Raw genomic sequence first — 17495 nt, 5'->3', positions numbered from 1 at the left:
GCTTCCTAAGGCCCACTTGACTTCACCTTCCAGGATGTCTGGCTTTAGGTGAGTGATCACACCATCGTGACTATCTGGGTCATGAAGATCTTTTTCGTATAGTTCTTCTGTGTATTGTTGCCACCTCTTCTAAATATCTATTGCTTCTGTTAGGTCCATACCATTTCTGTCCTTTATTGTGCCCATCTTTTCATGAAATGTTCCTTTGGTATCTCTAATTTTCTTGAAGAGATCTTCAGTCTTTCCCATTCTATTGTTTTCCTGTATTTCTTTGCATTAATCCCTGAGGAAGGCTTTCTTATCTCTCCTTGCTATTCTTTGGAACTCTGCATTCAAATGGGTATGTCTTTCCTTTTCTGCTCTATCTATTGCATCTCTTCTTTTCACAGCTATTTGTAAGGCCTCCTCAGATAATCATTTTGCCTTTTGCCTCTGTTTTTCTTGGGGATGCTCTTCATCACTGTTTCCTGTACAATGTCATGAACATCTGTCCATAGTTATTCAGGCACTCTGCCTATCAGATCTAATCCCTTTAATCTATTTGTCACTTCTACTGTATAATCATAAGGGATTTGATTAGGTCATATCTGAATGGTCTAGTGGTTTTCTCCACTTTCTTCAATTTCAGTCTGGTTTTGGCAATAAGGAGCTCATGATGTGAGCCACAGTCAGCTCCTGGTCTTGTTTTTGCTGACTGTATAGAGCTTCTCCACCTTTGGCTGCAAAGAATATAATCAATCTGATTTTGGTGTTGACCATCTGGTGATGTCCATGTGTATAGTCTTCTCTTCTGTTGTTGGAAGAGTGTGTTTGCTATGACCAGTGTGTTCTCTTGGCAAAACTCTATTAGCCTTTGCCCTGCTTCATTCTGTACTCCAATGCCAAATTTGCCTGTTACTCCAGGTGTTTCTTGACTTCCTACTTTTGCATTCCAGTCCCATATAATGAAAAGGACATCTTTTTTGGGTGTTAGTTCTAAAGGTCTTGCAGGTATTCCCAGAACCATTCAACTTCAGTTTCTTCATCATTACTGGTCAGGTGATAGACTTGGATTACTGTGATATTGAATGATTTACCTTGGAAATGAACAGAGAACATTCTGTCATTTTTGAGATTGCATCCAAGTAGTGCATTTTGGACTCTTTTGTTGACTATGAGGGCTACTCCTTTTCTTCTAACAGATTCTTGCCCACAGTAGTAGATATAATGGTCATGTGAGTTAAATTCACCCATTCCAGTCCATTTCTGTTCACTGATTTCTAAAACGTCGATGTTCACTCTTATCGATTCAACTCATTTTAATGTTTTATGGGTTATCTCACAATGAGTTAAATGAAATCTTTGACATGTGCTCATTTTATATGGGTATGAGTGTTGTGATTTTTACCTTTTTGAATTTTACATCTTAAAAATAATGGAATCTGGGCTCTGCCTGAAGTCTGTTCTTTGCTCTGCCCTGCAGTACCTGCCAGGAGGAACCTCTGCCCACTGTGCAGGTGGCCAGTGGAGATGCCTCCTGTTTCCTGTCCCTACTCAGTATCCACACCTGAGGTGGACGCTAGAGTATCTGCTCTCTTTGGTGCTGTAGGTTTTCCATCTCCCCACCATTGTTCAGACTGGGGGAGCCTCAGGGCATTTTGGAGGGCTTTCCAGGTGGCTCAGCAATAAAGAATCCACCTGCCAATGCAGAAGACATGGGTTCTATCTCTGGGTAGGAAAGATCCCCTGGAGGAAGAAATGGCAACCCACTCCAGTATACTTGCCTAGGAGATCCCATGGACAGAGGAGCCTAGCAGGCTACAGTCCATGGGCTTGTAAACAATAGGACATGACTTAGTGACTAAATAATAGGACATGACTTAGTGACTAAACAATAACAACAACAACAATAGGGCTTATTGAGGCCAGTATCAGTTTCTTTGATGATAAAAGTCCCCCAGGAGCTTGGGAAGTTTTGTGTATTGACTTTGTTTTTTTGTGGTTTTTTTTTCCTTTTTTTTAAAATTTAATTTAATTTTATTTTATTTTTAAACTTTACAATATTGTATTGGTTTTGTCAAATATCGAAATGAATCTGCCACAGGTATACATGTGTTCCCAATCCTGAACCCTCCTCCCTCCTCCCTCCCCATCATCCCTCTGGGTCTAGCCAGTGCACCAGCCCCAAGCATCCTGTATCATGCATTGAACCTGGACTGGCGACTCATTCCATATATGATATTATACGTTTTTCAGTGCCATTCTCCCAAATCCTCCCACCCTCTCCCTCTCCCACAGAGTCCAAAAGACTGTTCTATACATCAGTGTCTCTTTTGCTGTCTCGTATACAGGGTTATTGTTACTGTCTTTCTAAATTCCATATATATGCGTTAGTATACTGTATTGGTGTTTTTCCTTCTGGCTTACTTCACTCTGTATAATAGGCTCCAGTTTCATCCACCTCATTAGAACTGATTCAAATGTATTCTTTTTAATGGCTGAGTAATACTCCATTGTATATATGTACCACAGCTTTCTCTTATCCATTCATCTGCTGATGGACATCTAGGTTGCTTCCATGTCCTGGCTATTATAAACAGTGCTGCGATGAACATTGGGGTACACGTGTCTCTTTCAATTCTGGTTTCCTTAGTGTGTATGCCCAGCAGTGAGATTGCTGGATCATAGGGCAGTTTTATGTCCAGTTTCTTAAGGACTCTCCACACTGTCCTCCATAGTGGCTGGACTAGTTTGCATTCCCACCAACAGTGTAAGAGGGTTCCCTTTTCTCCACACCCTATCCAGCATTTATTGCTTGTAGAGTTTTGGATCACAGCCATTCTGACTGGCGTGAAATGGTACCTCATAGTGGTTTTGATTTGCATTTCTCTGATAATGAGTGATGTTGAGCATCTTTTCATGTGTTTGTTAGCCATCTGTATGTCTTCTTTGGAGAAATGTCTATTTAGTTCTTTGGCCCATTTTTTGATTGGGTCATTTATTTTTCTGGAATTGAGCTGTAGGAGTTGCTTGTATATTTTTGAGATTAGTTGTTTGTCAGTTGCTTCATTTGCTATTATTTTCTCCCATTCTGAAGGCTGTCTTTTCACCTTGCTTATAGTTTCCTTTGTTGTGCAGAAGCTTTTAAGTTTAATTAAGTCCCATCTGTTTATTTTTGCTTTTATTTCCAATATTCTGGGAGGTGGGTCATAGAGGATCCTGCTGTGATGTATGTCGGAGAGTGTTTTGCCTATGTTCTCCTCTAGGAGTTTTATAGTTTCTGGTCTTATGTTTAGATCTTTAATCCATTTTGAGTTTATTTTTGTGTATGGTGTTAGAAAGTGGTCTAGTTTCATTCTTTTACAAGTGGTTGACCAGTATTCCCAGCACCACTTGTTAAAGAGATTGTCTTTAATCCATTGTATATTCTTGCCTCCTTTGTCAAAGATAAGGTGTCCATATGTGCGTGGATTTATCTCTGGGCTTTCTATTTTGTTCCAATGATCTGTATTTCTGTCTTTGTGCCAGTACCATACTGTCTTGATGACTGTGGCTTTGAGGTAGAGCCTGAAGTCAGGTAGGTTGATTCCTCCAGTTTCATTCTTCTTTCTCAAGATAGCTTTGGCTATTCGAGGTTTTTTGTATTTCCATACAAATTGTGAATTTATTTGTTCTAGCTCTGTGAAGAATACCATTGGTAGCTTGATAGGGATTGCATTGAATCTATAAATTGCTTTGGGTAGTATACTCATTTTCACTATATTGATTCTTCCAATCCATGAACATGGTATATTTCTCCATCTATTAGTGTCCTCTTTGATTTCTTTCACCAGTGTTTTATAGTTTTCTATATATAGGTCTTTAGTTTCTTTAGGTAGATATATTCCTAAGTATTTTATTCTTTCTGTTGCAATGGTGAATGGAATTGTTTCCTTAATTTCTCTTTCTGTTTTCTCATTATTAACATATAGGAATGCAAGGGATTTCTGTGTGTTGATTTTATATCCTGCAACTTTACTATAATCATTGATTAGTTCTAGTAATTTTCTGGTGGAGTCTTTAGGGTTTTCTATGTAGAGGATCATGTCATCTGCAAACAGTGAGAGTTTTACTTCTTTTCCAATTTGGATTCCTTTTATTTCTTTTTCTGCTCTGATTGCTGTGGCCAAAACTTCCAAAACTATGTTGAATAGTAATGGTGAAAGTGAGCACCCTTGTCTTGTTCCTGACTTTAGAGGAAATGCTTTCAATTTTTCACCATTGAGGATAATGTTTGCTGTGGGTTTGTCATATATAGCTTTTATTATGTTGAGGTATGTTCTTTCTATTCCTGCTTTCTGGAGAGTTTTTATCATACATGGATGTTGAATTCTGTCAAAGGCTTTCTCTGCATCTATTGAAATAATCATATGGCTTTTATTTTTCAATTTGTTAATGTGGTGTATTACATTGATTGATTTGCGGATATTGAAGAATTCTTGCATCCCTGGGATAAAGCCCACTTGGTCATGGGGTATGATCTTTTTAATGTGTTGTTGGATTCTGATTGCTAAAATTTTGTTAAGGATTTTTGCATCTATATCATCAGTGATATTGGCCTGTAGTTTTCTTTTTTTGTGGGATCTTTGTCAGGTTTTGGTATTAGGGTGATGGTGGCCTCATAGAATGAGTTGGAAGTTTACCTTCCTCTGCAATTAATGATTACTGGCTAGCCCACTCTCTCCTCTATTGATTCTACCTCATCTCTTTCGGGTCACCTCTAACTCCCTCCTCCCTCTTCTCTTCTCCATGTAATGCTGTAAACCTCTCTGGGTGACCCTCATGGTGGAGAAACTTTTCATCTTTAACGTAGACGTTTTATCAATGGTGCTGTATAGAAGGAGAAGTTTTGAAACTACTGTAATAATAAGACCGATAACTGGAAGCAGGAGGCTTAAGTCCAAACCCTGACTCCAGGGAACTCCTGACTCCAAGGAACATTAATTGACAGGAGCTCATCAAACGCCTCCATACCTACACTGAAACCAAGCATCACACAAGAGCCAACAAGTTCCAGGGCAAGACATACCAAGCAAATTCTCCAGCAACACAGGAACACAGCCCTGAGCTTCAAGATACAGGCTGCCCAAAGTCACCCCAAAACCATAGACATCTCATAACTCATTACTGGACACTTCATTGCACTCCAGAGATAAGAAATCCAGCTCCACCCACCAGAACACCGACACAAGCTTCCCTAACCAAGAAACCTTGACAAGCCACCTGTACAAACCCACACACAGTGAGGAAACTCCACAATAAAGAGAACTCCACAAACTGCCAGAATACAGAAAGGACACCCCAAACTCAGCAATTTAAACAAGATGAAGAGACAGAGGAATACCCAGCATATAAAGGAACAGGATAAGTGCCCACCAAACCAAACAAAAGAGGAAGAGATAGGGAATCTACCTGATAAAGAACTCCAAATAATGATAGTGAAATTGATCCAAAATCTTGAAATCAAAATGGAATCACAGATAAATGGCCTGGAGACAAGGATTGAGAAGATGCAAGAAAGGTTTAACAAGGACCTAGAAGAAATAAAAAAGAGTCAATATATAATGAATAGTGCAATAAATGAAATCAAAAACACTCTGGGAGCAACAAATAGTAGAATAACAGAGGCAGAAGATAGGATTAGTGAATTAGAAGATAGAATGGTAGAAATAAATGAATCAGAGAGGAAAAAAGAAAAACGAATTAAAAGAAATGAGGACAATCTCAGAGACCTCCAGGACAATATTAAACGCTACAACATTCAAATCATAGGGGTTCCAGAAGAAGAAGACAAAAAGAAAGACCATGAGAAAATACTTGAGGAGATAATAGTTGAAAACTTCCCTAAAATGGGGAAGGAAATAATCACCCAAGTCCAAGAAACCCAGAGAGTCCCAAACAGGATAAACCCAAGGCGAAACACCCCAAGACACATATTAATCAAATTAACAAAGATCAAACACAAAGAACAAATATTAAAAGCAGCAAGGGAAAAACAACAAATAACACACAAGGGAATTCCCATAAGGATAACAGCTGATCTTTCAATAGAAACTCTTCAAGCCAGGAGGGAATGGCAAGACATACTTAAAGTGATGAAAGAAAATAACCTACAGCCCAGATTATTGTCCCCAGCAAGGATCTCATTCAAATATGAAGGAGAAATGAAAAGCTTTACCGACAAGCAAAAGCTGAGAGAATTCAGCACCACCAAACCAGCTCTCCAACAAATACTAAAGGATATTCTCTAGACAGGAAACACAAAAACGGTGTATAAACTCGAACCCAAAACAATAAAGTAAATGGCAACGGGATCATACTTATCAGTAATTACCTTAAACGTAAATGGGTTGAATGCCCCAACCAAAAGACAAAGACTGGCTGAATGGGTATAAAAACAAGACCCCTACATATGCTGTCTACAAGAGACCCACCTCAAAACAGGGGACACATACAGACTGAAAGTGAAGGGCTGGAAAAAGATTTTCCATGCAAATAGGGACCAAAAAAAAGCAGGAGTAGCAATACTCATATCAGATAAAATAGACTTTAAAACAAAGGCTGTGAAAAGAGACAAAGACGGTCACTACATAATGATCAAAGGATCAATCCAAGAAGATATAACAATTATAAATATATATGCACCCAACACGGGAGCACTGCAATATGTAAGACAAATGCTAACAAGTATGAAAGGAGAAATTAACAATAACACAATAATAGTGGGAGACTTTAATACCCCACTCACACCTATGGATAGATCAACTAAACAGAAAATTAACAAGGAAACACAAACTTTAAACGATACAATAGACCAATTAGACCTAATTGATATCCATAGGACATTTTATCCCAAAACAATGAATTTCACCTTTTTCTCAAGCGCACATGGAACCTTCTCCAGGATAGATCACATCCTGGACCATAAATCTAGCCTTGGTAAATTCCAAAAAAATAGAAATCATTCCAAGCATCTTTTCTGTGTATTGACTTTGAATCAGAATTATGTACTTGGAGCCTTAACTGAAGTTGTATTCCAGAGCAAATATTTATACCTGTCTTGTGTTTACGGGTTCATTGCTTGTGTCAAGCATTTCTCCCCCAATTTTTGAAGACTACCTTGATGCCCACAATATTATCTGAAATAATAGGCTTGAGCTGGATAACAATCTTTTAGCCTGATTTTGCTATAAAGCAGGAATGTTTTGTTAAGCTGATAAAGACGCTGAGTAAGTTTTGTCTCCAGAGTTTGAATTTGGAAACATTTGGATTTCAAACCTAAAGCCCATTTGCTTCCAAATATGCTTCAAAATGAACCAGTTCTTGCCAGCTCATCCCATTTTTATTATACCTTGTTAAATGCAACTAGGAAAGAGTCCTGGCAACCCCTTCCGCTAAGCAATAGGCACCAAAAACTCATGATCTGACTTCTAAATTATCAGGGGTGGGAGCCACACTCACCAACTGACTTGAGTCACCTGATTCCAGTTTTCCAGAAATAATGTTCCTCACCATCCACTGCCCAACCATTAAGCCAATGCCATATGGCTTTAGCTTCTTGTTACAGCAACACTCTGCCTGCAGAATTAATTTCTGTATTAGGGTAAAAAGGCTGCCATAATTGTTTTTACTGGAGTCACTTAAGTAAGATAATGGTCTAGCCCCTCATGTGGTCAGTAGCTTTGCTCTCATGGACATTTAAGGTCACAAATTCATTTTATTTTTTGTTTAGCAATATTCTAAGTAGATGTGGGCAAGTTTTTTCCTGGAAAGGGCTAGATAGTAAGTATTTCACACTTTGCAGGCCATAGCATCTTTGTTACATCTATTCAACCCTGCTGCAAAGGCAACCACAGTAAGTGAAAAAAAATAATGAGTATGGCTAATGGGTATGGCTAAAATAATGAGTTCCAATAAAATTTTATTTATAGACACTGAAATCTAAATTTAATATAATTTTCATGTGTTAAAATATAATTCTTCTTCTGAGTTTTTCCAACCATTTAAAAATATGAAAATAATTCCATAAAGGGCCAAGGGTTGTAGTTTGCTGACCCCTATATGACCGGGTTGTCCTCCTCTGCATGGTTGAAGCTGGGTCATGGGCATGGCAAGGACCAAGCTCACGTGACAGGAAAAGAGGGACTTCAAAGCAAGCAATATTTTTGTTGTTGTTGATAATAAATAGAAACGTATATCTCACAGAGGCTGAAAGTCTCAGATCAGGGTGCCAGCATGGCTGGGTGACATCCTCAGCCAGGGGCCAGATATTTCATTGTGTTCTCCATGGTGGAAGGGCTAGGGAACACTCTGGAGTCTCTTTTATCAGGACACTAATCTCATTCATGAGGCTTCTATCCCCATGACCTAAGCACCTTCCAAAGGCCCCATCTCCTACCATCACTTTGGAGACTAGCATTTCAGCACGTGAAATGGGGGGAGGAGGGGAGGGGAAGCAGACACAGACATTCAGTCTTTAGCACACAATGAACTATCACTGTGCACTTGCCAGAATAGTTAAAATTTTAGAAGGAGACAATGCCCAAAGTTGATAAGGTGGAGCATCTGGAATTCTCATGCACTGCTAACGATAAGGTAAAGTAGCAAATAACCACTTAGGAAAATTGTTTGTTTCTATCAACACAAAATATGTATATATCCCGCCTGCATGCTAAGTCACTTCAGTCGTGTCTGACTGTTTGTGACCCTAGGGACTGTACCCTGCCAGGTTCCTCTGTCCACAGGATTCTCCTGACAAGAATACTGGAGTGGGCTGCCATGTACTCCTCCAGGGGATCTTCCCAACCCAGGGATCTAGCCCACATTTCTTACGTCTCCTGCATTGGCAGACAGTTCTTTACCACGAGCACCACCTGGGAAGCCCTAGCAATTTCATCTCTAGGTGTATATCCAAAATACATAGGTATTTTCACCAAAAGATGTGTACAATAATGTTCATGAATGCAACACTCTTAGCTGCCAAATAGTAGAAACTTTCTGCATGTCCATGAACAGTACAAGGGATACACGGTCACATACAAGATGCTACAGTCATACACTGGAATGCAGCAACAGGAGTGAATAAAGTACTACTACTAACAATGTAAGTAAATCTCCCAAACACGATGTTGTCGAAAAGAAAACAAAGTGAGGCAAACTGCCTGGTTCCATTTTATATCAAGTTCAAAAGCAGGCATAAGCGACCTGCGGTATTGGAAGTCAAGACAGAAATCAATTTTAGAGAAGAGGAAGTGGTCACTGAGGAAGGAGTGGGGAGTGCTTCTGGGGTCCTGGGAAGAGCCCACTTCTTGACCTAAGTGGTGATGACACAGATCTGTTCCCCGTGACTGCATCCTCACCTCTCAGCTGAGCCATCATCCAGGGTAGGCCTTATCTGCACCTGTTTCCTTACAACCTTTTCTTACATAACGAGCACAGGTCTGCCTCCTGGGTTACACTTCCTCCTTCCTCGTGTGGGAAGATTTTCCAGTCCAGCTGGTACACCTACTTCGCTTCATCAAACACAGTCAGTAACTTGAGGGCACATCTGAGCCACATTTCTAACTGGTCCATCCCTTCCAGCCCTGAATGAAAGTCCCTGCCCGAGAAGAGGCTCCACACTCCCTGGACAGCACCTCTGTAGTTGAATATGTGCACCCTCCTTCATCCCATCAAATCAGAAAAGCAATCAACCCAAATTTATTTTGAATGAACACATGCAGCTGGGACAGCAGATGCCCTTGGCATGGGACCACTGCCCCAGCCCACTCCACTGAAGCCACAAAGGACAAGCTGAGCTAATAGATTTCACAGGGTCAAGACAAGAACACGGGTGCAAAGCCAGTGCTCTGGTTGTAAGGCCACAGACGGAACAGCAAAACTGCTATGGAAGAGCATGAGCGCAAGCTGTTATGTCTGATGCAGGCGTCAGATCCGGTTATGCCAGCAGAGAACATCACTTTCCATTGGCTAGAACTGGGTCACATGGCCCCTGGTCACAAAGGACACTGGAAAACAAAGATAAAGCTGGGTGTCCATGTGCTCGGGAGACCAGAAGAATATCTGATAATCAGCTGTCCCCACTCACTCCCAAGATGACTTCCTAAGAGCACTGTTAGGGTCACCAGCCTGATGTACTTCCTATAAAGTTGCCTGAGACCCATCGCCTGAATTCTATAGCTCCCTAGCTCTAGTTTTGCCTTAATAATATCTCTTCCATTCTCCCAGCTAGAAGACCACAACTATGTGAGGTGAAATTCTCTCCACCTCTATGTGTCCATCTTCTAACAACCACATCCATCCAGAGAGAAGCTAAAGATTCTTGGCTCTAGTCTAAGAATATACTATACACACAATGCAATGTTAAAGCTATGAAGGTTGACAGATTTTCATGTCCTAGATAAGCCCTCAGATATAACAGTTAAAACTGCTACATACAAGCTAGTGACCCATGGGATCGTGTGTTCCCACGCAGTAATCTCTGCTTTAGCACCCCAAATACAGCTGGATTTTTTTTCCTACCCACCACCCTCTAGGAGTCCTACTCCCACAGCCTTTGAACTATGAAAGTATTAATTGCTCAACCGTGTCTGACTCTTTGCAACCCCATGGACTTTAGCCTGCCAGGCTCATCTCTCCATGGAATTCTCCAGGCAAGAATACTGGAGTGGGTAGCTATTCCCTTCTCAAGGGGATCTCTCTGACTCAGGGATCGAACTCAGGTCTCCTGCATTGCAAGTGGATTCTTTGCTGTCTGAGCCATCAGGGAAGCCTGCAACTTTTGGACTTACAAATATCCTGGAACAAGTTTCCACACACAAGACAGAAAGGTGTCACACTGGCCTGTCAATAGCTGAGATAATGGTGCAGGTGAAGCAAAAGCCCTCCAGATCTTCAACTGGAATATCCCCTGATTGTTGGCTTTGGTAATGGGGATTCAGGTAATGGGAGGCTGCCAGAACCCACAAAGTCAGCCTCTACCAGACAAGAGCCAGTCTAAGCAGCTGCAATGACATCAGTCTAACTTTGAGAAATTGGATAGAATGTAGACGGTTGGGATCTGATTTTCTGGGAAGGTCACAAATGAGATGAAATCTTCCAAGTGGTAAGAGAACTACCAGTCAAAACTGAATTGTGGTAGGGAGGGAACCCTGAAAGTGTAACTAGTTCATGGAAAGGCCAGATCTGATGGAATTATATTTAGGAGGCAGATTTTTTTCCCCTATTTTTTGGCCGTGCCACCCAGCATGCAGGATCCCAGTTTCCAAACCAGGGACTGAACCCATGCTCCTCACAGTGGAAGTGCAGTTCCAACCACAGGACTGCCAGGGAAACCCTGGAAACAGGTAAATTTTCTCTTTACTGCCAACAAACAGACTCTGTGGGCTCCCCTTTCCCTGCCCCTTGACAAGACCTGGGCAGATCTCAAAGTTTTGGGGTCATTTTTAGCTTTAAGGACAGCCTCATTCTCATCTATAGGAAGTTCAGCCTCGTATGACTTAAAACCCTAGTCTCGTCCAATCAATCCACTACGGCAGGCCAGTCCACAGCCGTTGAACACCAGGATGAACGATTCCCTGTTGGGCTCACCACCTCTGAGCATCCTGCTCTGGGCTCCCATCCAGCACTGCAGGCATCCTCTAGTGAAGTATGTGTCCACTCTCCTCCTGAGCCTTGGCTTTCTTACTTCATTTGTAAAGGGTTCTGAGCTTTTTCCTGTCATACCACCCATGCCTCCAACCCTCTCACCCCACTCCTCCTGGCAGATTCTAATTTACTTGGTAAGAGGCAGAGCCCAGGAATCTGAATTTTTAATAAGCCCTTAAAGTGATTCTGACACAAACAATCCATGCAACAGGATCTGAGAAACAGTGCTTCAGGGAACAGCTGGCATATCAACCAGGATACACATCCCTGTTTTCCTTGGTTCCTATTCTAACATAAAGCCTTTTGGTTATTTACACACTCTCATCACACAAATAACCTGTGTGACTACTTCCTTGAGCAACTCACTTCTTTTCCACCTCTCAAGCCTCTGGAATGGCTGGATCATCATAATTCCTTCTGACCTTTAAACTCTGTTCCACGCTCCCTGGCCTTGCCAGGCTCTGGCTTTACTTCAGCCTGCATACCACTGCGGATGCCTACTCCTGTAGCTTCCTTAGGCAACAATTGCCCATCCTCCCACACCCCCCTTACCCTGCACTTGAGAAATGAGGTTGGCACCTTCATTTCTCCCAAAACCACGTCCACACCATCGCTCACACACTTTCTTCAGCAGGCCCTACTCCCTGGAGACTCAGGCAATCTGACCCCTCTACACCCTGCCTTCGGGCACACTCCGCATCTGCCTATGCTGCCACTATTATGGGCCAGCTTCCTTCACCGCCAGGGCGCCCAGCGCAGAGTATTTTTCCCATACCAAGTTCCAGGGAACCTCCCATCTACAGAAGAGCCTCTGTGTTGTGCTGTGCTTAGTTGCTCAGTCAGGTCCAACTCAGTGACCCCATGGACTGTAGGCTGCCAGGCTCCTATGTCCATGGGATTTCCCAGGAAAGAATACTGAAATGGGTTTCCATGCTCTCCTCCAGGGGATCTTCCCAACCCAGGGATCAAACCCAGGTATCCCACATTGCAGTGGATTCTTTACCATCTGAGCCATCAGTGAAGCCCAAGAATACTGGAGTGGGTAGCCTATCCCTTCTACAGGGGGATTTTCCCAACCCAGGAATTGAACCAGGGTCTCCTGTATTGCAGGCAGATTCTTTACCAGCTGAGCTACCAGGGAAGCCCACAGAAGCCCCTACCCTCACATTATCCATCAGCTGTTTCATTGTGTCCCGTCACCTGTACCCTTTTAGATACAATCTCAACTCCTCTCTTCCTAATGTTTGCCACAGACCGCTCATTGCCTCCACATGCAAAACCCTGATCCTGGATAGATACAGCTACCCCTTGTCATCTGTGTTTGCACCCAAGTGCTAAATATTGATAAAGAAGAATCGAATTCATAGTGTAGCCTGGTCCCAACCTGTAGTTGCCAGCCTCAAATGGGCCTGTGTCACTGTTCAGGGATGCTATGCCACTGCTCTGCTTGCATATTAAACATTCAGATCCTGTTCTTTCACATCAAATGCCCAATCCTCCACATCCCCCTTCTCCTTCAGCACTGGACCTCCTAATTCTCTAGAAAAATAAGTAGATAAGCCTTCCTATACTTGCAACAAGATTTCCTATTTCCACACATATGTCTGTACACTGGGTGGCAGGTGGTACAGCCAAGGTTAAAAGACCAGAAACTTAAAACAATCTTGGGGTGGGATGGTGTGGGTGGGAGAGAGGTTAAAAAGTATAGGGATATATTTATACTTATAGTTGATTCACACTGTTATGAAACCAACATAACATTGAAAATAAAGCACTTGTCCTCCAATTAAAAATTAGTTTAAATAAAATAAAGGGAAACAAAAAATCAATACATAAAAAATAAAACAATCTTGCTTATATATAGACTGCTATATCAAAACCTCATGGTTACCACAAACCTGAGCCTTGGCTTTCTTACTTCATTTGTAAAGGATTCAGAGCTCTTTCCTGTCATACCACCCATCCTCCAACCCTCTCACCCAACCCCTCCTGGCAGATTCTAATTTACTTGGTAAGAGGCAGAGCCCAGGAATTTGAATTTTTAATAAGCCCTTAAAGTGATTCTGATGCAAATAATCCTTGGAACAGGATCTGAGAAACAGTGCTTCAGGGAACATCTATGATAGCTGTGTGCGTGCATGCCAAGTCACTTCAGTCATGTCTGACTGTGACTCTATGGACTGTGGCCTGCCAGGCTCCTCTGTCCATGAGGTTCTCCAGGCAGGAATACTGGAATGGTTGCCAGGCCCTCCTCCAGGGGGTCTTCCTGACCCAGGGGTTGACCCCACGTCTGTTATGTCTTCCGCATTGGCAGGCAGGTTCTTTATGACTAGTGCCACCTGGAAAGCCCCTACAATAGATACAAACACACGCAAGAGAAAGGCATCCATACACAACACTAAAGTTAACTGTCAAATCACAGGAGAAAAGAACAAAAGAGGAAGAGAAGGAACAAGACCTACAAAAGCAAACCCAAAACAATTAACAAAATGCAATATATCTATAATTATTCTAAACGTATTAAATGCTCCAGCCAAAAGACATAGACTGGATAAATGGTACAAAAACAAGACCCATAGGAACCTCACTGGTGGTCCAGTGGTTAAGATTCCATGCTTCCAAAGCAAGGAGTGCCTGTTTGATTCCTAGTCAGGGATCAAAGATCCCACATGCTGTGTGAGAAAAAACAAATTCATAACAACCTATAAATAAGAACCATACATGTGTTACCTATAAGAGACCCACTTCCAATCAAGAGACACATACAGTCTGAAAGTGAGAGGAAGGAAAATGGTATTCCATGCAAACAGAAATCAAAAGAAAGTTGGAGTAGCAGTATTCACATCAGACAAAATAGACTTTAAAAATAAAGACTGTTACAAGAGAAAAAGAGGACAGTAAATTATGATCAATGGATCAATCCAATAAAAGATATAACAATTGTAAATATATATGCACCCCACTTAGGAGCACCTCCATATATAAAGCAAATGCTAAAGCTATAAAAGGAGAAATCAACAGTGACACAATAATAGTGGGGAACTTTAACACCTCACTTATCAATGCATGGATCATCCAGAAAGAAATCAGTAATAACTAACACCATACTGAACATTGAAATTTTAAAATCATTTCCTCTAAGATCAGGAAAAAAACAAGGATGCCCACTCTTGCCACAATTATTCAACACACTTTTGGAAGTCCTAGCAATGATAATTCGAGAGGAAAAAGAAATAAAAGGAATCCAAATTGGAAAAGAAAAAGTAAAACTGCCACTGTTTGCAGATGCCTGGATTTGAAGGTTTACTATCAAGAACCAAGCAGTCGTGCAGCGTCCCCAGGGAGTAACACAGAACCACTTGAGCTTGGTAAGCACAGGTTGGGACCAATCTACACTATGAATTAGATTCTTCTTTATCAACATTTAGCACTTGTATGATACTATACGGGGCTTCCCAGATGGCGCTAGTGGTAAAGAACATGCCTGTCAATGCAGGAGACTTAAGAGACACATCTTCAATACATGAGTCAGGAAGATCCCCTGGCGGAGAGCACAGCAACCTCCTCCAGTAGTCTTGCCTGGAGAATTCCATGGACAGAAAAGCCTGGTGGGCTGCACTCCACAGGGTCACAGAGAGTTGGACACAACTGAAGTGATTTAGCATGGATGCACACACACATGATACTATACATAGAAAATCCTAAAGATGTTACCAGAAAACTCCTAGAGCTCATCCATGAATTTGGCAGGGTTGATGTATACAAAATTAATATGCAAAAATCTGTTGCATTACTATACACTGATAGCAAAACACTGGAAAGAGCAATTAAGGAAACAATCTCATTTACCACTATCATCAGAAAGAATAAGATACTGAGGAATAAACCTGCTAAAGAAGCAAAAGAGCTCTATTCCAAAAAACTATAGACACTGATGAAGGAAACTAAAGACGTGACAAACAGAAAGATATACCAGATTCTTGAATTGGAAGCATTAATGTTGTTAAAATGATCATACCACCCAGGATAATCTACAGATTCAAGGCACTCGCTATCAAAATACCAATGGCATAGTCACAGAACTAGATTTAAAAAATTTAAATTTATGTGCAAACACAAAAGACTCTGAATAGACAAAAGAATCACAGGAAAGAACTGAGCTGGAGGACTCAGCCTCCCTGACATTATACTGCAAAGCTATAGTCATCAAAGAAAGGTACGGAACTGGCAGAAAAAAGACAGAGATCCACGGAACAGGATAGAAAGCTCAGAAACAGGCGCACAAACTTGTGGTCACCTGGTCTATGGCAAAGGAGGCGAGAGAATACAACAGAGAACAGTCTCTTCCGTAAGTGATGCGGCAAGCCTGGACAGCTACATTTAAAAGAATGACAATAGAGTGCTCTCTAACACCATACACAAAAGTCAATTCAAAGGCATATGAAAATATGCTCAACAACGCTGATTATTAGATAAAGGCAAACCAAAACTACAATGAGTTATCACCTCACAGCAGTCGGAATGGCCACCATAAAAAAAAAGGCTACAAATAATAAATGCTTGAGAGTATTTAGAGAAAAGGGAACCCTTCTACACTGATGTTAGGAATGTAAATTGGTGATGAACAATATGGGAATTTCTTAAGAAACTAAAAATAGACCCACCAGATGATCTACAAAATCCACTCCTGGATATATATCCAGTGAAAAACTAATCTTAAAAGATATGTGTACCCTAATACTCACAGCAGCAAAGTTTACAATGACCAAAACACTGAAGCAACATAAATGTGCATTGACAGATGAATGGATGAAGAACGTGTGTGTGTGTGTGTGTGTGTATACACACACATTCAATGGAATACTACTCAGCAATAAAGAAGAATGAAAAAATTCCACTTGCAGTAACATGGTTGGACAGAGGATTATCATACTAAGTGAAATAAATGAGACAGCAAAAGACAAATATCATTTAATACTACTTATATGTGGAGTCTTAAAAAATTATACAGATAAATTTATTTACAAAACAGAAGTAGATTCACAGACATAGTAAAGAAACTTATGGTTACTAAAGCAGATAGCACGGGGATACATTAGGAGTTTGGATTAAAATATACACACTATATATATAAGATAGATAAAGTTCCAACTGTATAGCACAGGGATCTAAACTCAAAATTTTTTAATAACATATAATGAAAGCTGTGATACATATACACAATGGAATATTACTTAGCCATTAAAAACAATACATTTGAATCAGTACTAATGAGGTGGATGGAACTGGAGCCTATTATACAGAGTGAAGTAAGTCAGAACGAAAAACACCAATAGAGTATATTAACACATATATATGGAATTTAGAAAGATGGTAATGATAACCCTATATGCGAGACAGCAAAAGACACACAGATGTATAGAACAGTCTTTTGGACTCTGTGGGAGAAGGCGAGGGTGGGATGATTTGAGAGAATAGCATTGAAACATGTATATTATCATATGTGAAACAGATCGCCAGTCCAGGTTCGATGCATGAGACAGGGCACTCAGGGCTGGTGCACTGGGATGATGCTGAGAGATCGGATGGGGAGGGAGGTAGGAGGGGGTTCAGGATGGGGAACACATGTACACCCATGGCTGATTCATGTCAATGTATGGCAAAACCAGGACAATATTGTAAAGCAATTAGCCTCCAATTAAAATAAATAAATTTAAAATAAATAAAATAATATTTAAAAAGCAACATATAATGAAAAACAATCTGAAAAAGAATATATATGTTTAACTGAGTCACTTTGTTATACACCTGAAACTACACAACACCGTAAA

General features: G+C 40.9%; 1 protein-coding gene across 10 annotated transcripts in view; it reads right to left on the bottom strand.

Annotated features, from left to right (window-relative positions):
* Positions 1 to 17495, bottom strand: part of LOC147366544 (uncharacterized) — a 204795-nt gene that overhangs the window by 65073 nt on the left and 122227 nt on the right. The gene's annotated exons all lie outside the window — the stretch shown is intronic.

Source organism: Bos grunniens, chromosome 8 (genome assembly GCF_055505025.1).
Source record: "Bos grunniens cultivar Pamir isolate PY7600 chromosome 8, Bosgru_T2T1.0, whole genome shotgun sequence".
Lineage (NCBI taxonomy): Eukaryota > Metazoa > Chordata > Mammalia > Artiodactyla > Bovidae > Bos > Bos grunniens.
Note: the sequence above shows the minus strand (reverse complement) of the source record. Positions and strands in the feature narration are given on the sequence as shown.